Source organism: Mixophyes fleayi, chromosome 4 (genome assembly GCF_038048845.1).
Source record: "Mixophyes fleayi isolate aMixFle1 chromosome 4, aMixFle1.hap1, whole genome shotgun sequence".
NCBI lineage: Eukaryota > Metazoa > Chordata > Amphibia > Anura > Limnodynastidae > Mixophyes > Mixophyes fleayi.
The window spans coordinates 230,643,806-230,669,212 of record NC_134405.1 but is presented as its reverse complement, the minus strand read 5'-3'; the positions used below and the strand labels follow the sequence as shown (position 1 = coordinate 230,669,212).

The window sequence follows — 25,407 nt, the reverse complement described above, 5'->3', positions numbered from 1 at the left end:
CTTAAAGCACCTTTTTAGTTTCCAGCAGTAATCTGCAAGCATATTTGGATTCAATTTTCCTTGGTAGAAAGTTTCCATCATTGGGAAAAGTCCAAATGCAAATCCTAAAAATGTATTTTCAAAGACATATTGCATCCCAGGGCTCTGTAGTAAAGTTCATTAACTAGTTCTTTGTAGTTCTCCGCCTTCTTATTTCCCAGGAAGTTTTTCACAATTTTTTTAATTATCCCCAATGCAGCTGCCTCAGACTCGTTCAAGCTTCTCTCAAAATCTTCATCCTTCTTGAGCTCTTGTATTTGTGGTCCAACTAATTTCCCCTCTTTGATTTTTTTTCTTCACTTATTCTAGGAAACTCTGCATCACCAGCATCTTAAGAATCTAAGCTCCACCCTTGGAAAAATTTGATAAAAATATTGATGCAAAAAAAAAAAAAAAAAGAATCTAAGCTCCATGCTTCTGGTTCCAATGGAATTGGTAGCTCTGCACTGTGAGGAACAGGCCTGATGGCTGAAGGAATATCAGGATATTTAACTGAATTCTTAAACTTACTTCTGATACAAAAAGAACAATCTGTCAAATGGTCCTTTGGTTCTCTCTATACCATTGGAACTGCAAATGGCATGTGACGAGATTTACCATTCAGCCTATTAAGCAAAGTTACACATGAAGCACAACAGATATGAGGGGCCCAAGCTTTGTCCTGATCTTCAATTTTACACCCAAAGTAGAGCTCATATGATTTGCTTACCGAAGGAGTAATGTTTCTTCTTTAAGAATTGAAAGTTAATTCACCACACATGTAACAAAAATAGTTTGGATGATTTATACAACAGGCATTTTTTTATTCACACAGTATACTTTGAAACTGAAAATGGAGGAGTGACCCATACAGTTTTATCATATACACAGCAGATTTATCTACTTTTTTTTTTTGCATATACATAAATAAATGATTCATAGGGAATGGGTAATACATGATTGTTTGTTCATAATGAAACGGAAAATAAATCATTTTAAAAAATGAAAAAAATACTGGGTTGTTTTGAGCAAAATGTATGATTTTAAAAAAACAAATATGTTGGTTAAAATAAAATGGAGCCCTCAGCACAAATTCTGACCTCATTTTTGGAATCTGCACCAGAAAATACATACAGATCAGTCAAAATTATCCATTTAGCAAAACCATTGTTGACCAGTGTAAATTAAACTAGTTTTGCAAACATTCCTGGAGTTTACTGGTTTGGCTGGTTCTTTGATATGATCTGGTGGTTCACAACTTTTATTGTTCTATGTTGCCATATCTTGATCATTTTGAGATAGGTCTGTTTACATATTTACTGTTCATGTTGCTTGTTACTATCTGATGTTTCTAGGGCTTGCTGGCTTAAATGAACCCCACAGTAGTTTGTACTCCACTGGGCTGCCTACGGCCATCTCACAGTCTTTTTTTTTTGCTTCTCTGCTGAACTTATACCTTGTCTCCAAAACCCATGACTGCAGGTTATATTCCTGTAGAACTCTTGTACTTAACAGAGGAACTATGCAAGTTACTTTTATCTTTCTCTTTTTGTGTCCCTACACTATATTAAACTACTTTACATTACCACCTTAGATCTCTGAACATCTTATTTCCCCTACATAACTTAGCATCTTCCAGCTTGACTCATGGGGGTAAATGTATCAATCTGCGGGTTCTTCAACACCCGCGTGTTCAGCCTCTTCCGCGATTAAATTTCAAGCGGTGCTGCATTGTAAAGGGAAGTTAACCCTTTACAATGCAGCGCCGCTTGAAATTTAATCGCGGAAGAGGCTGAACACGCGGGTGTTGAAGAACCCGCAGATTGATACATTTACCCCATGGTGCTTAAAAGTATTTCTCAAACTGTCCTATCCCATTACAATCTTAAATTCCAACAAAACAGAAAATGAGCATGGGATAAACTGATTAAACTGAAGAGTAACATCATTTTTATTCAAGAAACCCACTTTTAATCAAAGAATCCTACTTTACATAAACTTTATCCACACTATTTCCTTGTATCCGTACATGCCATGGAAAGTGGTGTTGATATCTTAATAAACAACAATGTCCCCTTCTAGTGTCAGTACGTTTATAACGACATACATGGATGTTTCATCATTATAACAGGACTCATTGGAGGTATTCCATTCACATTAGCTTCCACATATGCTCCAAACGCTTCCCTCATTTCAACAGGATTCTTCCTTAGACAGGTCTTTCACTGTGTCCTCTTCCACCTTTTCTAGGTCACATACTAAACACTTTAGAAGCCATAATAAAGTGCACTCCCTAATTAACATTTGGCAACACCAAAATCTCTGTTAAAAGACCACACATTTTATTCACACCCTCATCTATCATTTTTATTAATCGACTACTTCCTAATAGACCACACAGTAGACAATAATATCTCCCAGACAAATGCTCTAAAATCTTCTAACATGGTCAGATCACCAATCACTTGATAAAAGTCACTATTTGTGGAGACTTAACAGTTACGTTTTACAGATCACTGAAATTGTCACAGACCTATGTTCTGCACTTAAAGAATAACCGTCACCTGCAATTTCCCTTTTATCATCATCATCATCATCATTTATATAGCGTCACTGTGCTGGATCACATATAAATAACTTATTTGTGGCTGAATCACGTAGAAATAACTTATTGAAGATATTAATTTTAATTAGGAATGCAATATACCTTTGTATATCATTACATATGTACTTATCCTATATTGGTATGCGTTTTGTATGAAAATGTATGGACTTTTGAGACAGTCTGTCGTATTTGGGTTTTGCAACTGTCTAGAGACAGAAAATCTCATATTAATTTTCATTGCTCAGTGACCAAAACATCTGTTGAGACAAAGACAGGAGAAGGTAATTATACTTGCTGGTAGACTCCCTATGCTAGTGATCACAGATGAATGTGAATTTTGCAAGTAAAATTGCGTTCAAAGCAACATTATAGAAATGTTATGATGATGGTAAACATTCAATAGAAAACCTCAGACGTAGTGGCAATGTAAAAAGGTGTTAAACCCCTCCAGGCTGATTTATGTGCATGCTGCATGAATCAGTCTGGATTGGTTAAAGGGGCAGGAGGCCGGATTACCTCCTGCCAAGCTAGTGTCCAAAATGATATTTAAAGAGCCCATGTTTTAGAATGAAATGTATCATGCCATCTGTAACTTTTGAAAGATCGCTAGTACCACAAACTAGCGTTTAACTGTATTTTGTGCAAATAAACATCAACTGCTTAAGGAACCTGCTTTGACGCCTATTTACCCTGCTGTAATTCCCCACAGATTAGACCAATCTAATCCGTTATCCAGTTCTGAGGTTGGGACCAGCAATCCAGTACCAACGCTTTGCCTGCTACCTGCAGTTCTTGCCAGTATGATAGGCCAGGGGGAGCAATCCACAGCAACCCTGATCTGAAGGCAAGAGGTCAGGGGTATCAGTCTAGGTGTACCAGCAAGGGGGTACACTAGCAGCGAGAATTACCCAGAAGGACGCAGTTCTGGATGCCCCAAACGAGTCCAGTGGTGGCAGTAGCAAAAGCTCCTCCTAGTGCGGTAAAAGGGCGCATTTGGGATAAAGAAAAGGGGACGGTGACAAGGCAAGCCCAACTGGTCCCCAGCAACACTACAGACAGGGTGGCATAGGCGGTCCATCCTGTCACATCCACCAATTCTACAGTGCTGTACAGAGAATATTTTTTAATTCACACAGTCCCTGCCCCATTACAGCTTACAGTCTAAATTCCCTAATACACACACACATAAACTAAGGTTAATTTTGTCAGCAGCGAATTAACCTACTAGTATATTTTTGGAATGTGGGAGTAAACCGAAGCACTTGGAGGAAACCCACGAAAACACGAGGAGAACATACAAACTCCACACAGATAAGGTCCTCAAACTCATGACCCCAGCACTGTGAGATAGCAGTGCTGACCACTGAGCCACTAATTTGGGAAGCTCGTAAAACTGTTATTCATGGCATACTATTCATATTAATATCCGTAGCCTCATTGTGAAAGAGGAAACAAGTCAGTATACAGTAATATTACTGCCCACTCACAGTACACAGCCTCTATAAATTAAGAGGCAAAGTTGAACAGATTCAGGAGTCCTTGAAATTGACTAAAATATTGACTATTATGAAAAACTAACTTTGCCAACAGGCTCCTAGACACCAATCATACCAGTAAAGTAGAATGATTTCTATAAAACCAACAAAGCATGTCTTGGATATGACACTATCAAGGAAACCTTCACAAATTATTAAAATTACAAGTTAACCCGTGCATGATACTCATGCATTCTAGTCAAATCAAGCTACTTAAGGTGTTAAAAAGGTTCTTGTCATGCATTTGGGCCTAGCCCAGGCCTCCTCAGGGGAAGAGCGTTACTTCCCGACGCAAGCGCCCTTTTTTAACGTGGTTTTGTCCACATGTCACCACCTCATCATTTTTCTCCATCACCTCATCCTTCATCTTCATCGCCACATCCTTCATCAAGCTACTTAAGGTGTTAAAAACTCCCCACTGTCACCCCCGGCAACCACCAACCACTCCCAACTGTCACTTCTCCTTCAAGAAATATATAGGTCAGTGTATAACTCTGCCCAGCAGGTGGCACTGCAGCTTGGTTTTGGGTTTTTTTTCCACTCACGCCACTAGGCATTTATATAGTAGATTAGTTATTCTTCTACCAAATGCACATCCTCCTGCTCCCTACTTAAATTCTCCAACCCCCAACTTAATGGCCTTAAGGCCTACATCTTTGTAAAGGATGTCTTCACAATCATCAAATCACTATGAAAAAAATCTTGGATCCAGACGGACTTACAAATCAATATTGTAAGAAATTTGGAAACACTCTAATTCCTTATCTGATTTACCTTTTTATTTCATTGTTAAAAGAATCCCTAAATATCTTTAATGCTGGCTGGCAAGATCTCTCAGAAACATTACTATTTCAGAATTTTAGCTTCAAATGGTCCATAGAGGGGGAGGGATATCTAGATACTCTCAAATCTAATACATAGTAACTGTTTAATTAATTGAAAAATACTGTCACTCACCGGACCGTGAGTGCCTCTACGCTGGTGCGTGGCTCCCTAGCCTTCCTGCCGGCACCTATCTTGAACCGCGGCCGTCCGCCATCCTGATGGACTGCGCATGCGCAGCACCCAAGAACTCTTGTGACTGTTGCTTTTAATCCAATTGGTTGATCAGGCAACTCTCCCTATTTAAGGCACCTGTGCTCATTACCTCATTGCCTGATCTTGAGTCTCATTCCCTGTGAGTCTCTGAAGGTGTCTCCTGTGTTCTACTAGTGTCTTCAGTTTCCTGCTGATTCCTGTTCTACTCATCGCTGGTCTCCATACCCGCTACTGTCTCCTGTGTTCTACTAGTGTCTTCAGTTTCCTGCTGATTCCTGTTCTACTCATCGCTGGTCTCCATACCCGCTACTGTCTCCTGTGTACTACTAGTGTCTTCAGTTCCTGTGGATTCCCTGTGCTACTCATCGCTGGTTTCCATACCTGCTACAGTCTCCTGTTTCCTGCCTGTGTCCTCAGCTGGACTCTGATTACCGGATCTACTCACCTGTGGTTCCTACACTCGTCTCTGTTGTTCAGCGTCTCTGCAGTCCCTGCATCTTCCTGTGGACAGACTGTTCTACTGAATAGCGGTATGCCTATCTGTTATTGACTTTCTACGTTTACTCTGCATATCCGCTAGGACAAGTTTCCACTCTCAGCAGCGGTATCCATACCCGCTATAGACTGTTATTGTTACGCTGCATATCTGTTTGGAATTAACCGTACTAATTAGCTGCGGGAGGCACGCAGGTTGCGATTCTCAAGGAGGGATATGAGCAAGGTAGATGAGAGTAGTCAAATAGTCAGGAGAGCCAAGGTCAAGCCGTGCGGTCAGCGCAGTACCAGGGAGATCCAGGAGAATAGTCAGACAGGCCGGAGTCAAAACACAGGAGCAGGTTACCAAGCCAAAGGGAGAATTCAAAGGGAGAGTCAAGGAAAGCCGAGTCCAAAACCAGGAAGATAGAGAAAGATGCTTGAAGCACATAAACGCCTGAAGTGAGGAGACCTGATACTCTGGCACCCTAATAGTGCCAGAGCCTCCCTTATATAGAAACTAAGGAAATTGTAAGCGCCGGCGGTGGTGATTTCAGCTGCCGCCGCCGGCTGTCAGGCGGGACGCGCATGTGCAGATGCGGCCGCTGGGCGGCTGGGTCTGATACATCTGGTTGCTAAGCAACCAGACGCGACTTCCTTCAGAGCGGACGGCCGTCCCTGTGCGGACAGAAGAGCACAGGGACGGCGCCTGACAGTACCCCGATCTTTCCTCCAGAATTGAGAAGAAGTCCTGAGAAATCTCTTCAATAGATCTCTCCTCAGGACCGTATCCTTTCCAATGAACCAGAAATTGTTTCTTTCCTCGAGAGATACGGAAATCCAGGATATGGCTGATGTCAAATTCTTCACCCAAAGTAGAGAGAATCAGAGAAGGACGAGGAGGCCGATGAACAAATTCATTGAGGATTACTGGCTTCAGAAGCAAAACCTGGAAGGTGTTGTGGATCCTGAGTGAGGCAGGTACCCACGGTTTGACAGTTACAGGATTAATAACATGGGTGATGGAAAAGAGACCGAGGTGTTAATTTCATAGAGGGAATTTGTAATCTTAGGTTCCGAGTGGATAATCTTATCGCCAGGATGAAGAGCAGGGAGGAGCCTCGGATGCCGATCACTGAACTGTTTATAATGCAGAGGTGAACTCAGCAAATTTTCTTTGGTGGTCGACCAAATGCGCGAAAAATCTCGACAAAGAGAATTAGCGGCCGTGGTGGCAGGAGTAGAGTTGGAAGAAAAAACAGGTAAGATGGGGTGGGTCCCAAAAACCACAAAGTAGGGGGATGAACCAGAAGACTAATGGATGTGGTTATTATGGGAAAACTCGGACCAGGGGAGAAGATCACTTCAATTGTCTTGATTCTCTTTGGAAAAGCACTATACAAAACTTTCCAAATCCTGGTTCACCCGTTCCGTTTGGCCATTGGTTTGTGGGTGATAACCAGAAGAGAATTTTAGGTTTATGCCCATATTCCTACAAAAGGCTTTCCAAAAGTGTGACACAAACTGGACACCATGGTCAGAAATTATCTCTTGAGGACAACCGTGAAGTCTAAAAATTTATTTTATGAAGACGAGAGCCAATTGAGAAGCGGAGGGCAACCCGGTTAGAGGAACAAAATGCGCCATCTTAGAAAATCTGTCTATGACTACCCAATTAGAGTTATAACCCGCACTGGGATGGAGTTCCTTGATGAAGTCCATTGATACACTAGACCAAGAGCAGATGAAGAAGACCCTGGGGCGATCATCTAGGAACCTTATGTTGGGTGTAAATGTCACAAGCGGCCTCAAATTTGCATACATCAAGGCGAATGGAGGGCCACCAATAATGTCGTAAAAGGAGGGCACTGGTCCTCTTGACTCCTGCATGGCCAGCAAACTTAGACGCGTTAGCCCACCGAAGAATTTTGTGTCGTAGATGAGCTTCCACAAAAGAACACCCTGGGAGAAGAGTTCTAAAGAAGTTTTCGTTAGGGCTACAATCCTGGCCGAATTGAGGATGGGTAGAGGCTGAGGAGGAGGAAGAGTACCGGAGTCGTCAAAAGAACGTGATAGGGCATTAGCAAATATGGTACAATATGCAATAGTCCAATTAAAGGGCACCAAGGGGTGTGTGCCAAAGGGTGTGGTTGGTTTTCTTGTCTCTTTAAAAGCCAACACAGCTAACACCAACGTTAAAATAGCAAACCCTATAACAGTGACAACCAAAAAATGTATACTTACCATCTAACAGACTGGCACTATTTTTAGCAGACTTAGTGAGCGCCACATAAAAGGCGACTTTGATAAATCTCTCTATCCAAAAATTATGTCACTTATAATGACCACACTAAAAATACCAGTTTTAAATCGGCAATAGGCAGAACCATCGCCTGGATTACATTATCATGATATAGGTGAAACTAATTGAACATAAGGACTGCATCTTGGACTCTGCTTGCTGATACAAGAAACAATTTAACAAGGAACAGTCTAGGAATAATATTAAAAGCGTATTTTTATTTATTTTTTGTAAGTGCAATACAGATTGGTTAAGGGAAAATCACTTTAGAAAATTGTTCACTGTAAAGTCATATGAAAGCACTTTATTTACTCCACTTATATGAAATTGGTGATTTATTTTTGAATATATTAACTTTTTTTTAAAATACTACACTATGTTATGTATTTTTTCTGATTATAGATAATGAGAACAGGAGGAAAGAGGGCTCTGCACACTAGAGCTTTCAATTTCAACGGAAAGGGGTAGACAAACAGTTGACACATGGGTTAAGTCAATGTAAGGGCATCTGAGGCAAAGAAGCAAGAGTGGGAGAGATGGACTATGAAAGAGTGTGAGGTATACTACATGGTGGAATGGTTAAGTGGAGGTCTGGTAGGCTTTTCTAAACAGGTGGGTTCTCAAAGACTGTTTGAAGCTATACAGGATGGGGGATAGTCTGATAGAAAGAGGCAGATTGTTCCAGTGGTGGGGGGTAGCACAGGAGAAATCTTGGACAGCGAGATGTTGTTACCAAAGGGGAGGAAAGGTGACAGTCATGCCGACCAGAGGTGGCAGGAGGGAGTATGTATGGAGATGAGGTTGGAGTTCTAGGAAGCAGTAGAGTTAAAGAGGGCCTTGTACATGAGTGTGAGGAGTTTGAAGAGGATTCTCTAGGGGAAGGGGAGCCAGTGTAAGGTTTGGCAGAGAGGGAAGCAGATATGGAGTGGCAAGAGAGGAAGATAAGTCTAGCTGCAGCATTAGGTATAGATCGAAGAGGAGCAAGATGGGATCGAGGGAGGTCAGTAAGGATAAGGTTGCAGTAGTTGAGACAAGAATGTCACGAGCAGCGGCGGTACTCTCAGCTGCCGCAGCTCGCTTCCTGCCTGCCCCGTCACCATGACGACCGGGACGTCACTTCCCTTCAACTCCCGACCGTTGCCGAGGCAACGGCCAGACGCTCAGCAGTGTAGCGCCGCGTCCCGGCAACAGGGGACAGCCGGGCGCGTGCGCAGAAGGACCTAATAGCCTGCTGGCTATTAGGCTGTAATTATTTTATTAGTCAGCTCCTGGGAGTAGTTGCAGAGCTAGGCTCTGATTGGCTCACCTGTATATTTAAGGCAATGAGGTCTGCTATCTCATTGCCGGTTATAGCGTTCTGTCCTCAGTCCTGCTGCCTGCTTGTGCTATCCGTTTGGTTCTTGCTACCTTGGATTTGACTACCCGTGTTTTGACCCCTGCTTGTTCTTGGACCTGTGACCTTCTCTTCTGACCTCGACCTTTTGCCTGGATTTCGGATTTTTGCTTCTCTGCCTGTGTGTCTGACCCTTCGCTTGTCTCTGGATTTTGCATCTGTGCCTGTGACCCTTTGACCTAGGATTCTGCTTAACTGCAGCCCGCCAATCACTCCACTCCTGGGTACTCCTTTAAGCCAGTATACGTTACTCGACCCTCGGTCGGCCCGCAGCCCAGTCTGTCCCCACCACTAGGGGCTCCAGCGAACACCGGGCCTTCAGAGTAGTCCCCGAGTTTCACTGTACTGGCTTGGGAGTTCCTAACATTATAACCGGCCATAACAGAAATTCCGGAGACCAACTCTAATGGAGGAAAGCGGAATCAAATCGTCTCCATTTCAAGTGCTGGCTGGCCATGTTGACACCGTGTATAAAATGATCCAGGGATTGGCCCAGCGTTTGTCAGCGCAAGAAGAGGCTTCCAGAGACCTGCAACCTCAGCAAGCGGCCTCTGGCGTACCTCCAGAGCCAAAGTTGAATTTGCCTGATTGATTCTCAGGAAGCAGGTCTGTTTTCCGCAACTTCAAGGAGAGTTGCAGGTTATACTTTCGCCTGAGGCCACGCTCCTCTGGTTCCGAACAGCAACAAGTAGGGATTGTTATCTCCCTACTCCAGGGCGATCCTCAGTCTTGGGCCTTCTCCCTTTCACCAACAAGTCCAGCCTTACAAACCGTGGATGCCTTCTTCCAGGCTTTGGGGTTGCTATACGATGACCCAGACAGAGTGGCCTCAGCTGAGTCTCACCTCCGGGCATTAAGGCAAGGATGTCGTTCCGCTGAGGAATATTGTGGGGAATTTCGGCGTTGGTCTACTGATTGTGCCTGGAATGATCCGGCACTGCGGAGTCAATTGCGTTTGGGCCTTACCGAGCAAATTAAGGACTTTCTAGTTCAGTATCCTGTACCCGCCTCACTTGAAGATTTGATGCAGCTTGTCATTAATATTGACCGTCGAATTAGAGAGCGGAAAACTGAACGTGAGTCATCAATACCTCCTGGCTCATCACCGAGTTCCGATTTTTCTTTGCTGGATACCCCTGAATCCATGCGGCTGTGTGTTTATCGCCTGCCTCCAGAGGAATGCTCCAGAAGATGCTCACTAGGTCTTTGTTTGTATTGTGGCCAATCAGGCCACCTAGTACGTTCCTGTCCCAGTAAGGCGGGAAAACGCCTAGACTCAAGTGCTGGAGAAGTGGTGCGTTTAGGTCTCCAAATAACCTCTTCGGAAAACTCTCTGTTAGTCCCTGCACGCTTAGCCTTCAGACATCGTTCCACTGACTTGTCGGCCTTCCTTGATAGCGGTGCAGCAGGTAACTTTCTGGACATTCTGTTGGCTCAAACCCTTGGAATTCCCGAAGTCAAACTGGATTCGAGCATTACTGCCTTTAAGGAAGGGTCGAGGCACCCCGACATACAGGTTTCCCAGGAACCTTTCTAAAGAACTCCTTGAGGAGCTTGCCAGCGTCTCTGTGGAACCCAAGAAAATTCTTCCAGCACATAGCCTTTCCAGTGTACAAGGAAATTAATCTGCCCCTGAACTTTTTTGGAATCCAAAATCTTCTCCACAATGAACTCGTAACATGAGGGAAGTGAGTGGGGAGTTTTAATTTGGGTGGGAGGTTAGTTAATTAATTTAATGGCGGACTGTGGGTCAGAGCTAATTATTTCATGGTGTGTACTATTAATTTATTTGCGGGGTGATGGTGGGGCTATTTAATTTAAAAATATTGAGGCCTATTAATTTAAGGTGAGGCGATGGGACTTTTAATTTAATGCTGGGGTGGTTTGGGGCTATTAATTGAACATGGGGCTGAGTTTGGGGAGGGCTATTTATTAAATGTGAGTATAAATTATTTAATGGTTGTGGGAAATGGTTATGTTTATTAAACATAAATGCTATTTAATTTATCGCTGGCGCTGTTTGGAAGAAGGAAACTATGTTTATTTATTATTTTGGAATATTATTAATTGAATGTTGGGGCTGGTTGGAGGGAAATAGGTCTATTTATTAAATGTGTATGCTATTAATTTAATGTCAGGGCTGGTTGGAGGGAAATAGATCTATTTGTCAAATGTGAATACTACTATTTTAATGTTGGAGCTGGGGGGAGTTTTCTACATATTATGTACCCATTATTTCTCCAGATAGCCCTCCAACATTCCAGGATCCAGACAAGCAGCAATTAATCTAAAGACACCAACAACCAAGAAAGTGGCAAGAACAGGTAGGAGAAAGGTAGGAGAAAGCCGGACAGTCTGCCAACTGTCCTGATTCTGGTGGGGCAGTCCCGAATTTGGTTTTGGTCTGGCTGTAAGGACAATTGGAAAGTATGTCCCGCTTCACACTGTGCTGCTTGTGAAGGCAGAGCTGCGTGCACCTAACTGTAGTGCACACAGTTTTGCCTGTGCATTTGTCTAAAATGATAACCATGTTACATTATAGGGTGTCAAAGTCGTATAATTGGTTACAAAGTATTTAGTGGGCTGTATGTTCAGTCATACAACAATTGGATGAACGAAAGTATATTGGTTAATATTGTTTTATTGTGCGATTGCATACACGTGGCATACTGCGATCGCACGGTAAAATACGCACGCACACACTCGCATTACAACATTTAGTTATTTATATAATTCATATTCATATTGGTTCCGTTATACAGTGATTTATGAGCAGATAGTATTTAGTTTATTATTAGTTTATATAACATGATTATATATATATATACACCTTAGTGTTATTTAAGTTTCAGGTTATAGGAAAGGTGTCATGTCTGATATCATTTTAATCCCCTATATATCAGCAGCTGTCCGGTTCATTCGCTGAAGAGATCGCATATTGCATACTCTAGTTATTGATGTTAGGGAATAAATAGTCAGAGTGATACCAAACTGTAAAATGCTAATGGACTAGTTGTAACTGGTTTCTGGGCGGGAGAATCATCTGGAATGTTGACCCTCAGCCTTTGAGGGGGTTGTTTGAACTAGCCTATGACCTGTTTACACTGGACCCGCCTGAAGTCTGGACCTGTAGAAGCAAGCCACGTCATCTGCATTGTTCTCTCTGTAACACTGAATGTATATAATCATAGCTGTGCTCCCACTAGCTTCAGTCTACTCTGACCACAGTATTCTAGAGTGATATACTGTTCGCTGGTACCTGTGGGAGCGCAGCGAGCGCACGCGAGCGCGGTATGTATTTATCTCTTTTTGGTATTGGCTGTACTGTATTATATTATAATCATGTATTGAACTGTTAAACTTTGCATCTGCTAAAAGAAATTACTTTGTGCGTTGGAAACACAATACAATCGCCTATGCAATGCTTATTTGAAAACGATAGAATTACTTTAATAATTTGGGGGCTCGAAGGTAAGGTTACGTTATCGGCAGGTATGCAACACTTACGGTTTTCAGTTCCTCAACAAAGGGTGGATTGACGTGTCACATACGGGAAAGAACGTAATGTGTTCAAAACCTGCTGTTCCCTCTGTGTTTTGCGAAACCGAATGTCCGTTTTTGCATAATCTGAAGGAACGCTAACTTGACAAGAAAAATGTTTCTTTTTATTGTAGTTTTACGTTTTAAAGTGTATTGCATTGCATAGGGTATGTGTACTTCCGGTAATATTGCCACGAGGTTAAACAATCGTTATGATAGTTGTCATACATGCATAGTATGATCACTTGTTAAGGCCTCTGAAGCGTTATTACTTTTGTTGGGAAGTTTGATTTTCTGCGCAGAAAAGGTGTATATTGTGTGATTTTGTGACGTAGATACACTGTTTTATTGTTGATTGTGCTCAGTTGCTGTCTGACGAGGCAGGCTGCCCAACTGAAGGACGGTATACGGGGCAGGTATACCGAAGGCGAAAACGAAGGAGGTTTTCGCCAAGCGCCCCCAATAGATTGCAAGGTTTACTGCTAATTAGTATCAGTAAGCGGTGCGATCTAACCACACGGTAAGGACAACCGTGATTGTGAATTGAGAGAGCAGCTTGGAGGAATTATATTGGAAAGGCTGATTGATTGTATCGGTTTTGTGCTACCAGTTATAATAAACTTAACAGATTTTGTGGTAGAGCCAGGGTATCGAGGAGCTGATAGCCATGGGGCCCACAGTGATATTTCTGTGTTAGGGGTCCTCGTTTGGTGCGAGAAGTGAGTGGACGCGGCTATAAGAAATACGTCCACGGCCATTAGAGATCTCTAGCGGTAGATTGTTTATAGCAAGGGGTTGAAATTGTTTGCTGGAAGGGACAGAGCACTACGGTGTTATCTGTGGTCCGCATAAAGAGTATTGTTCAAAATAAGTGATAAACATACTCTAGAGATGGCCAATGTACTGCCTAAGGAAGGCCTTATTGATCCAGCAAGATTTCTCATGTGTAAGAAATATGATGCATACGCAGCGGCGTATTGCGACACGTGGGTCAAGATGACCAAAGATTGTGCTAGGCCTTTCCCAACAATAGGGAGTTTTGATTCAGAGGTACTGAATAATGTTAAAGAAAAGGTATGGTTGATTAAATTAATAAAAACGAGAATTGAAAATGATGACTGTTTAAAATTGTGGCAACAAGAAGGGTACATGTGGCAAGGGAGCGCGTGCTCAGCGGAAGTAGGCGTGGCGCAAATCGCGCGCACAACGGAAGTGAGCGCTGCAAAGCATGGAGAACTGAGCGCATGCGCGCCCTCGCCGCCAAATGCGGTTGGGGTGGTAGGTACAGCCAATACCAAAACTGTAAAAACTGTAACCAGTAACTTGTATGTTGTATTAAGTCGTGTTAAGAGCAATGTTTCAGAAGAAAGAAATGTACCCACCGTCATTTCGGCCATTGCTCATGCTGGTAATGTGAAAGGGGCACCACACGGACAAGGAAAAGGAACAATCCCACCAGCAGGGGCAGCGGCTGAAATCGGTGAGAATAATATGGAAATTAATAGAAAGGGGGACATTCATTGTACTGCAACAGCAATTCCAGCAACTAGTTCAGGATTTAGTGATTTAGTTGGTCTGCATCCTGTCCGCACAACAGCAGTTCCCAATGGGAAAGCGGACAGAGATGGTGAAATTCCCTTAAAACATGTAGCAAAGCATGATCCATGGACTAGGTCTGAAATGTTTTCAATTTTGTCTGATTTCCCTGATCCCATAAAAGATTTGGCCAAATGTCAGAAGTTTATTAGAGTTTATGGTAATGTGTACAAGCCAACTAATAATGATTGGTGAGTAATGTTGAAGGCCTGTCTTCCTCTCAATACTGATATACAAAAGTTTATTAAGGATTGTATGTTGGAGGAGGATAGATCCTCAACAGAGGGCGATAACCTTGAAAATATTAATTTCTCAATTGGCTTTATACTTTCCTGTGGTAGTGAATTGGAGTAAAATTTTCACTATTAAACAAGAGGATAGTAAGAAGGTAACAGATTATTTTGACAGAGCTCTGATAGCGATGGCCAAATACACTGGGGTATCAGACATAAAAGATAATGTACACTACAGGGAGGTTGCTGTTTCAGTTCTAATGGATGGCCTCAGGGAAAACTTGAAAACAAGGGTGAAAACTTCATTACCACACTGGAGAGGAATCACTGTAAGTGTTCTCAGGGAGTCAGCTATAGTACATGATAGAAGTATAAATAAACAAAAGAGACACTAAGTGATAGGGTAATGATGGTAAGTATCCCAGCACCAGAGGGACTGCACACACGACCACAATATAACACTTGGTTTAAGGAACAGAAACAACATGAGTTGAGGAAATGTTTTAGATGCACTAAAACGGGACACCAAGCAAAGGACTGTACAATGACAAGAGCGGAAGCAAAGAGACTTGGGCCATCTAAGGGGGAATCACACAGACACCCACAGAGACGGCGCACACAAGTCTCAGGGGCTTCTCAACAGTTGCCTGCGCACCTCATAGCAGCCAATGCCTTGGGGGAGAACTATAGCCAACCCTAGAGGTTAGGTCAGACCTGTAGTCCTACGACCAGGTGGGGTAAATGTTAATCTGTGGTAAGTATCAGTGTGCAGGTTTAGAAAAAGTGATTTAAAAAGTATACTTTGTTTATTTTGCTTGTTTGTTTTATGTTATCACGTTTGCTTTCCTGATCGCTGGCCGATGGTAAAGAATGAAAATGTTTGTTTTGGTTTCCTGTTTTAAGATAACTATCTTGTTTTTTCTTCTCACAGATAAGGGTACACAAAAGGAATATAGACTTAGTGCTTAAGGGGGTGGGATAGAGAAATAGAAAAATTACTCTTAAAAGACAAATTAACAATGGATCATTGGAACACTCTTTGTTTTAGGCTGCGGTGACTCATGATAATTTGTTTGGCTGAGAATCATTATCCAAAAATGAAGTATGTACATACTTTGCTCCAAAATATCGTTTTATGTATCTCAGATGAGTCACCAAGAGTTAATTTTTTTCCATTTCTCTGTTATAAGTCAGGAAGTCTGTTGCAAAGGTATGTAGTTATGGTGATACCGAGTTCTTAATGAACAAATGACGGACGACACTGGATTGCACGGTTGATGTAAGACCCTCTAGTCAAGTATGGGGAGGAGTCATAGTTTGGTGAATAGCTAAGGGGATTAGTGAAATGAATACAGCCATTGTCCCATAGTGTCCAATCCAGCTGTCATGTTTACTGTAAAAATCTAGTTTTTTGCATGTCTATTTGTTTTCAAACCCTTGTATTCAAATCTTTGTATTCTTATTACTCATTGCTTTCTTATTTCTCATTATTTACATCTATGCTAGTATCTCTCTATCTTTCTCTCTGTCTCTCTCTCTTCTCTTTATAGAGATATGAAAAGACAAAGACACAGTCTCATTAATGGGACTAAGACATTTTTTTTACATAAGACAAACTCAGGGATATACACACTAGATTGACATGAGTTACAGAAACAGTTAGGGGTTTGGTGTTATGTGTATAGAAGCTGCTAATGTTAAGCAGAAAGTTTTTTTTGTGTGGAAATACGATTCATGTTTTATAGATTGCATATCTATTTTGTTTTTTTTGCTTTTTTGTGTTTCGTGCCTCCTGTACAAAAATGTGCCTTTATATGTATGCACAAAGGGTGTGGACAGGAGATTGCTGGAGGTTAGACATACAGATATGCATCTCTGTGTAGAACATTGGAGTAGGATTTTTGCCACAAGATACGACATAATGTGAAACCCTAGAAAATGAAGAATTTTCGTGTTTTATATTTTTTCACTGTTAGACAGACATGTACTGGGTACTGTTATATTTGAGGAAAGTGTTTGTCACGGGCACTAGGAGTCTTTACCCAGGGATCACCAGGTGATGGGCTTACCAGAGCAGTATAGATGGTAATATGGTACTCTGGTAGCGGGGTGATCACGGAACAGGAGACAGCAGATGATAGAGATGCTCGTGAAAGTCTATGACTAGCAGCACTGGTAATATATATGTAGTAGTACACGAGGAACTGAATGGACAAAGGAAACGTGAGGGTAGTCAGTGGTCTGCGGTAGCAAGTTGTACCACTGCTATAGTGAAGAGGAATGTCCAACAGCAACGAGGAGGTGATGAGAGTCAGCGGTCTGCGTTTAGCAAGTTGTACCGCTGTCTAGGTGAAGGAATGGAATCCAGGTGGAGGTATCCGGGGAGTCAGTGGTCTGCGTTAGCAAGTTGTACCACTGCTATGTGAGAGGACACTGGAACAGGTGACACAGGAAACAGGGATCAGTGGTCTGCCTCTAGCAAGTTGTACCACTGAATATATATGTGAGGAGGAGCACGGGGAGAGACTGCAATACAGAGGATACACGGGCACCCTGAACTTGATCCACGATGACATGCACAATATAGTAATGACTGAACAGCACTGCACAATAATACAAAGTCACAGGAACTATCCGGGCAAAAGATAACACAGTCAATGATGGCAATAGTCTCAGCGGATAGTAAGCTCCAGAGGAGAACAACTCAGTCCAGCAAGATATGCAATACACCAGCACAGTCAATGAGAAGTATGCATACCGTGGTTCAGGAGCAGGCTGTCAGACAGGAGTGCAGAGATACCTGAACGGCTGGAGGCCGGCAGGATGCGAAGTCCCTGGAGGGTGAAGCGGTAATCAAGTAGGTGCAGCGCACAGGTAGGTAGACCAGCAGGGATAGCAACAAATACTCAGGAAGCAGTAGTATGTAGAACTGGACTCCTGGAGAACCCTGAAGAGTAGCGATGGTCTAGACGAGATGAAAGCAGCGAGGCGTAGATCCGATGCAGACTGGCGAGTAGACACCGCCAGGAACACGGAGAAGCACGGAGAGCGGATCAGCTGTTGCAGACACGAGTAGAACTGATGAGTAGCAGCCAGCAGGACTCTGCAGGTACACGGAGGTAGCGGATAGAAATCAGCAGGTGCAGTCACGATGAAACACGGGAGAGTAGAGCTGAGCTGGAACTGTTGAGCACGGAGATCAGCAGATAGGAATCAGCTGGTGCAGTCTCGATGAAACACAGGAGAGTTGAGGTGAGCTGAAGACTGTAGTGCACGGAGGCAGCGGATAGGAATCAGCTAATACAGTCACGATGAAACACAGGAGAGTTGAAGTGAGCTGAAGACTGTAGTGCACGGAGGCAGCGGATAGGAATCAGCTAATACAGTCACGATGAAACATAGAAGAGTTGAAGTGAGTTGACGACTGTAGTGCACGGAGGCAGCGGATAGGAATCAGCTAATACAGTCACGATGAAACACAGGAGAGTTGAAGTGAGCTGAAGACTGTAGTGCACGGAGGCAGCGGATAGGAATCAGCTAATACAGTCACGATGAAACACAGGAGAGTTGAAGTGAGTTGACGACTGTAGTGCACAGAGGCAGCGGATAGGAATCAGCTAATACAGTCACGATGAAACACAGGACAGTTGAAGTGAGCTGAAGACTGTAGTGCACGGAGGCAGCGGATAGGAATCAGCTAATACAGTCACGATGAAACACAGGAGAGTTGAAGTGGTCTGGAAACCACAGGAGAGTTGAAGTGGTCTGGAAACCACAGGAATCAGCAGCGCTGAATACACGAGGAAACACAGGAACACCTTCAGAGGCTCATGGGGAATGAGACTCCAAGATCAGGCAACGAGGAATGGAACTCAGGTGCTTTAAATAGGGAGTGTTGCCTGATCAGCCAATTAACTAAAGGGACAGGTACTGAAGGTTTGAAAGGGCTGCGCATGCGCAGACCCTCAGGATGGTGGACGGCCACGGTTCCTAAATACACGGGAAGAAGCACTCACAGTCTGGTGAGTGACAGTGTTATAGAGATAGACTCCTTTTCCTTTCTCACTTAGTCAAGTAGCTGAATGTGGGGTACTGAAAATAGCATGTGAGTTGGCAGAGGGAAAATCGATTGATATACATTGGTCTACAGCATTTTTCTAGTCTAGGGAGCGACGTTGAGTTGACTGAAAAATCTTTTATAGCAATACCAGCACATGAGTAGGACACTACATAGAGGACTTTACACAGTGACACAGTTACCAACTGAAGTAGCTGCTAGTAAAATCCACACTTACACACACACGACTATACATGGCTGTCACACCAGGGCGAACATAGCTGTCAAATAGACAGCAGGGTTTTATGTGACAGCTGACAAATCTATGTTTTGTTTTGTTTTTCGTTGTATTGTTTTTGTTTTAAAATGTGAACACACACACACATGCACGCATACACATATTGGTTAATATATGAAGATTTGGGTTACCTGAAGAATTTCTCCAGGTGAAACAAATCCACGTCATCCAATTACCACCTCGCAGGATTCTCAAGTATACACTGGTGTACCGATGAAATATGTCTGGGTAAAGGTGTATTGAAATGTGTCTAATGTATTACTATGTCATACTCAAAGCTTTTGTTATTCAATGTGATAGCCCTAGAGTTATAATAGGTGATAGGGGTATTCATGTTATTGATAATAAATGTATAATGTATGAGTAGAAGTAACAAATTCCATACTTTTGATTAGCTACAAACCAGTGTGAACATAAAGTAACGGTATTAGTTAGAACGAATTGAATAGAATGAGGATTGAAATTTGATTGAAGGGGCTGATAGCTTTGGCCACTAGTCCTTCCCCACTATCAAGATCACTCCTGGGCTGCCTCTTAACCTGTTGACTTTTGAAATGTTCTTGACCCCTCTTGGGATGAGTTTGTAACTAAGAGACTAGTTTAGACCTCGAAAGGGAAGGTAAACAGTGAGACAGCAACATAGAATGTTCAAAACACTGTTTCCTGAAAACTTACACTAACTGTCAGGATGTTGGACTGGGAGAGTAATTTGTGGAACAGTAATTTCCTAGGCTCAGGTTATTTGACAAACAGGTACCAGGTGTAGGCTACCAGCATCATGACTTCAAGGGTATCAGAGACACACTGGTGCCCATTTCACCCACTGCAGAGGGGCCAACACTCAGAGAAGGGTCCAAGTGCACTCATGAATCTGTTCTGGGAGGCCTCGAATGCAGTTAGTAGCACCTGAGCCAAAGGCTAAGACAGTTGTCCAGCATGAAGTTGTATGTTTCCTGTTCTGTGTTTCTCTCATCACATTCTCTTTTCAGGACGGTCAATTCTTTTAATTATTGACAGGTGACAGACGCTGGTTCAGGTAATGATATTGGGGATGAAGGAGAAGTTAGTAGCACAATCGGTCCAGCCAATTATTCTATTCAATTCAGGGGTAAAGGAAAATTTGGAAAGCTTGGAGAAAGTGTGAGGGGCTATTGTCTGAGTAGCATTACGTCTGTAAGTACGTTGACCCCATAGTTAAAGAGAGGTACACCCAGCGATGCCAGTCCAGTAATATTCGGACTTGAGCAGGCATCCTTGAGAATGATTATCATACTTGGGTGGGTAAGGTTGTAGACCAACAAGTGCTGGGGGTGCTCTCATGTACCTCAGTGATTATACCAAGTAGGACTAGTTCTCTTTCCACTAAATATTCCTGAGGTACTCGAATTATGGGTGGGAGGTCACTAGGGGAAAAGTACGACACCTAGGTCCCTTAATCTGGAGTCTCCCAATGTTTGGCAAGCCAACCGCTATTTCACGTACAAAGAAACCTGAGTATTGGGAGACTGGGAAGAACGAACAGACAATAGCCCGGCCCACAAGTGTTGATGAAAAGAACTGATGACATTATTAGAAGTGTGTTTATTAATGCAAGCTGAAGGAGATTGTATATGACATTATTGATAGACATAGGATGATGTTATTGATGAACATGAAGTGTTTAAATGTATTCTGAGCTTAAAGACATGCGTTGGACAGATGAACCTGTTAAACTTGAAGAACAGTAGTAGAGAATTCTGTATAGCTGATACATGTTCTACTGTACCTTGCACCTTTCCAAATAATGTATTAAGTGTTTTATTGCACCCTTGAAGGGCATACAAAAGGTTATCTCCAAGCTCCAGAAGTATACGGTCTATAGTAAAAGAAGAAATCGTTTTGAGGATTAAGACTCTCTCTTATGATAACTTGTTTAGATCTACAGACAGCATGGTCATACACCAAGGGGGACTTGCATTACATAGCAATGAAACGTGGTACTGGGATCCTGCATATAAAATCTTTAAGGTGATAGTTTATTATACTATCAAAGGGTGGAACTGTCGAAGTCGTATAATTGGATGAACGGAAGTATATTGGTTAATATTGTTTTATTGTGCAATTGCATTCAGTATGCCATGCTACACGTGGAATACTGCGATCGCACGGTAAAATACGCACGCACACACTCGCATTACAACATTTAGTTATTTATATAATTCATATTCATATTGGTTCCGTTATACAGTGATTTATGAGCAGATAGTATTTAGTTTATTATTAGTTTATATAACATGATTATATGTACACTTCAGTGTTATTTAAGGTTCAGGTTATAGGAAATGTGTCATGTCTGATATCATTTTAATCCCCTATTCATCAGCAGCTGTCCGGTTCATTCGCCAAAGAGATCGCATATTGCATACTCTAGTTATTGATGTCAGGGAATAAATAGTCAGAGTGATACCAAACTGTAAAATGCTAATGGACTAGTTGTAACTGGTTTCTGGGTGGGAGAATCATCTGGAATGTTGACCCTCAGCCTTTGAGGGGGTTGTTTGAACTAGCCTATGACCTGTTTACACTGGACCCGCCTGAAGTCTGGACCTGTAGAAGCAAGCCACGTCATCTGCATTGTTCTCTCTGTAACACTGAATGTATATAATCAAAGCTGTGCTCCCACTAGCTTCAGTCTACTCTGACCACAGTATTCTAGAGTGATATACTGTTCACTGGTACCTGTGGGTGCGCGGTATGTATTTATCTCTTTTTGGTATTGGTTGTACTGTATTATATTATAATCATGTATTGAACTGTTAAACTTTGCATCTGCTAAAAGAAATTACTTTGTGCGTTGGAAACACAATACAATCGCCTATGCAATGCTTATTTGAAAACGATAGAATTACTTTAATAAGGGGCACTCCTGTCTTAATCCAGCTTTGGGCCAGGGTGTCAGATCAAACAAATGACTGATCATCTAGGTAGACTAGATGAATGGTCAAAAGTGTGGCAACTACAACTTAATGCCAAGAAATGCAAAATCATGCACTTGGGTGTCAAAAACCCAAAGGCTAAATTGTATTAATGACACTTTAATGGAAATTAATGAGGAGGAAAGAGATCTAGGAGTTACTATTTCAGGTCATTTAAAGGTAGATAAGCAATGTAACAAAGCAATGAGAAAGGCAAGTCAGATACTTGGTTGCATAGGGAGAGGAATCAGTAACAGAAATAAAGATGTAACAGTGCAACTGTTGAAAAAACATACCGTGTTCAGTTCTGGAGGCCATATCTCCAGAACATACCTCCTACATTTCCCGATACCAGCCGGTCAGTCTCTATTTCAGGTGGACTGTCCCGCTGGAATCCGGACAGTTGGGAGTTATGCTATACTGGTGTAATAAACAATAAAATCTATTTTAGTCGTTTCAGGGACTTATCGATGTGCTCGGCAATCCGCTTTTCTTTTTCACATGGTAATCGACTCCTTCGGTCTGACTAGTCGTGAGGGGAGGGAGGGGGAGAGCGCTGATTGGTGGTTGCTGCTGAGCGCACTGTATCTTGGGAAGATGGAGGACAGTGTGGGGAGACTGGAGGGAGAAGCTCTGAAGAGAAAGGAAAGACTCCGGGAGCTGAGGAAGAAGAGGGTGAGAGCACTGGGGTGTGTGAGAGAGAGGTGTCTACCTGTGTGTGACTGGCTCTACTGGGTCACTTCTCCCTATGCATGTTATTACAGATACAAGATGCGTTCTGGTTTTGATGCCCACCTGTCCCAGGTTCAGGTAAGCGTATTCATACCTCCCAATGGTCCCGATTTTGGAGGGACATTCCCATTTGCGTGCACAAAAGGGGCAGGGCTTAACAAGAAAGTGGGTGGCATTTTTAAATGGGTCATTTGTGGGAGGAGATTGGGCTGAATAGGGACATGGTTTATTTTGTCCCGCTTTCGGGACTCTAAATGTTGGGAAATATGGAAGCATTTAAATACATTAGAGACTGTACAAAGAAGGGCAACTAAAATGGTGCATGGCCTACAGCACAAAACTTACCCGGAAATACTAAAAGATCTTAATATGTATAGTTTGGAGCAGAGAAGGGACAGGGGGACATGAGAGAACTTTCAAATATATCAATGGTTTTAACAAGATACAGTAGGGAAACATTCTTCAAAGTTAGATAAATATTAGAATACGAGGACATGCACTGACACTGGAGGGATGTAGGTTTAGAGGAAATTTGGGGGAAAATTACTGCACAGAAAGAGTAATAGATAAGTGGAATAGCCTCCATCAGAGGTGGTAGAGTCTAATACAGTAGAGCAATGTAAACATGCTTGGGATAGACAAAACGATAGCCTTAAAAAAAATATGGATTAAATAGGGTTAGAAGTTACCATGGGTTACAAAATGGGCAGACTAGATGAGCCAAGTGGTTCTTATCTGCTGTCAAATTATATGTTTCTATGATACCCAGGGCTCTGCTCAAATCCTTTTGCTGGCAAAAACATCAGTTTTGTAAAGCAAAATAGAGTTTTATATGTTTATAAATCAGCCCCTGTAAAGTAATAGAACAATATTATATAATATATTGCCATGATATTAATATATACCCCCTTATAATCATCCAGTTATGTAAAGAAAGCGGCGTTATAGGTGGAAGAAACATATAAAATGCAATATAAAGTGAGGTTTGGTTTTTGTTGCATAATTTTTTTTCATTAAGATTTATCATTTATTATAATAAAGTACCACTGGGTTAAGCAACACTAGCCTAGTTTTTTTATATTGACAAATATATATTTTAATATATATTATATAAAACTACCGTTTAAGGATGGGCACTACTTATAGGCCAGTGCTGTTTGCTTGCCCCCCAGGCTAAACCCTGAAAATAATCGATTTGTCTGGTTTGACATTAGACTGCTGCCTCCACGAATAGAAGAGAGCACAAACCGAGAGTAGCCACTAGATGGCAGCACAGGTCCCATGTTTCACGCCATCTCTTGCAACAGCCACTAACTGTAGACAAGGCGCGCGTCTGTGCGTCAGGACGGCACGCCCCGTGCAGGCCGGCGGGACGTGTTATTGGAGTTAGAGGCGGCTCTATACCTGCCGGGAGCTCTGACCAACCGACGCTGTGACATCACACGAGGCGGAGAGGTGGAGCCGCCGCATGGAGCAGTGACCGGCGGGGAAGGTGAGACCAGGCTGTGCTCTATGTATGCGCCATGTGGTCCCCTGCCAGCACACTCACATCCCGGTGGCGGCACATGGATGGGTCTGGCCTCCAGCATCCGCTAACACACCCTGCCCCGGTCAGCAACGTGTCATATACAGCGCTGTTACCAACGTGACACGTCCCGCACATAGGCTGTCATCACACGCACATGTATGACCCACTTATACACACGTGTCCTTTGTTTGCACATACAGATAGGACTTTGGTTGCCCCGTGGTCACTGGATGTGCAGTATCAGCATGCTGATCTCACTAACTGCAGATCATGCATCCTCGGTTAGTCATCACAAAGTTGTCGGTGTACAGTCCACTTCACACTATTGCATCATGTGCTACAAGTTAGCACAGTGTTCATTACCCTTTGACAGATTGTGGGGTGCTGTATTTTGTTTAATTTGGCTTTCATCCTCATCTGGCAACTCTGGTCCCCATTTGTCTTAGCACTTACATGGTCTTTAATTTTGCAATAGTAGCTTTTAAGAATTCTTTTTTTATTATTGATTTTTGTTAGCTACAGTTCAACAGCTTTTAAGCCGTCAATTTCTAGGGGCATATTCAATTGCGATTTCTCGGCCGTGATAACGCGTGGCCGCATGGGTCCCAGTACCTCAACATCATGGATTTCTGTGCGCACCCCAAATAATGTACATAAATCCATGGAAAATTGTTAAAAAAACCCCAATTATATTTATTTCAAAAGAACATTTTACAGCACTCATTAACAGGAAAATGATCAAACAAAATAAAACGTACAAAAATGTGCTTGGTTATTAAATAATGTTTTAAAAATACCAAACTTATTATTATTTATTAATGGGATGTGTGTCCTGTGCACTGCACAACTTTTCAAACCTTGGAATCCGCTTGGACACTGCCACTCTTATTTCCTTTTCCACATCATTTTTTGAACAGTACTTGCTTTTTTTACAGCAACAGCCGAAAAACTCAGCTTCACACAGATATGTTGTTGCAAATGGAACGACATTTGTTGTGCTTTAGTACTTTGCATTGGATATTCATCTTTAAATGGATATCCAAAACTCCAATGCTGCTGAATTTTACTTTTAAGGGCTTGACAAAGGAGAGCTCAATGAGTTTT

General features: G+C 42.4%; 1 protein-coding gene and 1 pseudogene across 1 annotated transcript in view; one reads left to right on the top strand and one right to left on the bottom strand.

Moving 5' to 3' along the window:
• The window catches only part of LOC142150801 (uncharacterized), a 712,033-nt pseudogene that overhangs the window by 321,520 nt on the left and 365,106 nt on the right, over positions 1 to 25,407 (bottom strand).
• XPOT (exportin for tRNA) overlaps positions 24,111 to 25,407 on the top strand; it is a 49,574-nt gene continuing 48,277 nt past the window's right edge. The window contains exon 1 of the mRNA XM_075209434.1: positions 24,111 to 24,267. The gene's annotated coding sequence lies outside the window, so the exon portion shown is untranslated. The remainder of the gene's footprint in view (positions 24,268 to 25,407) is intronic.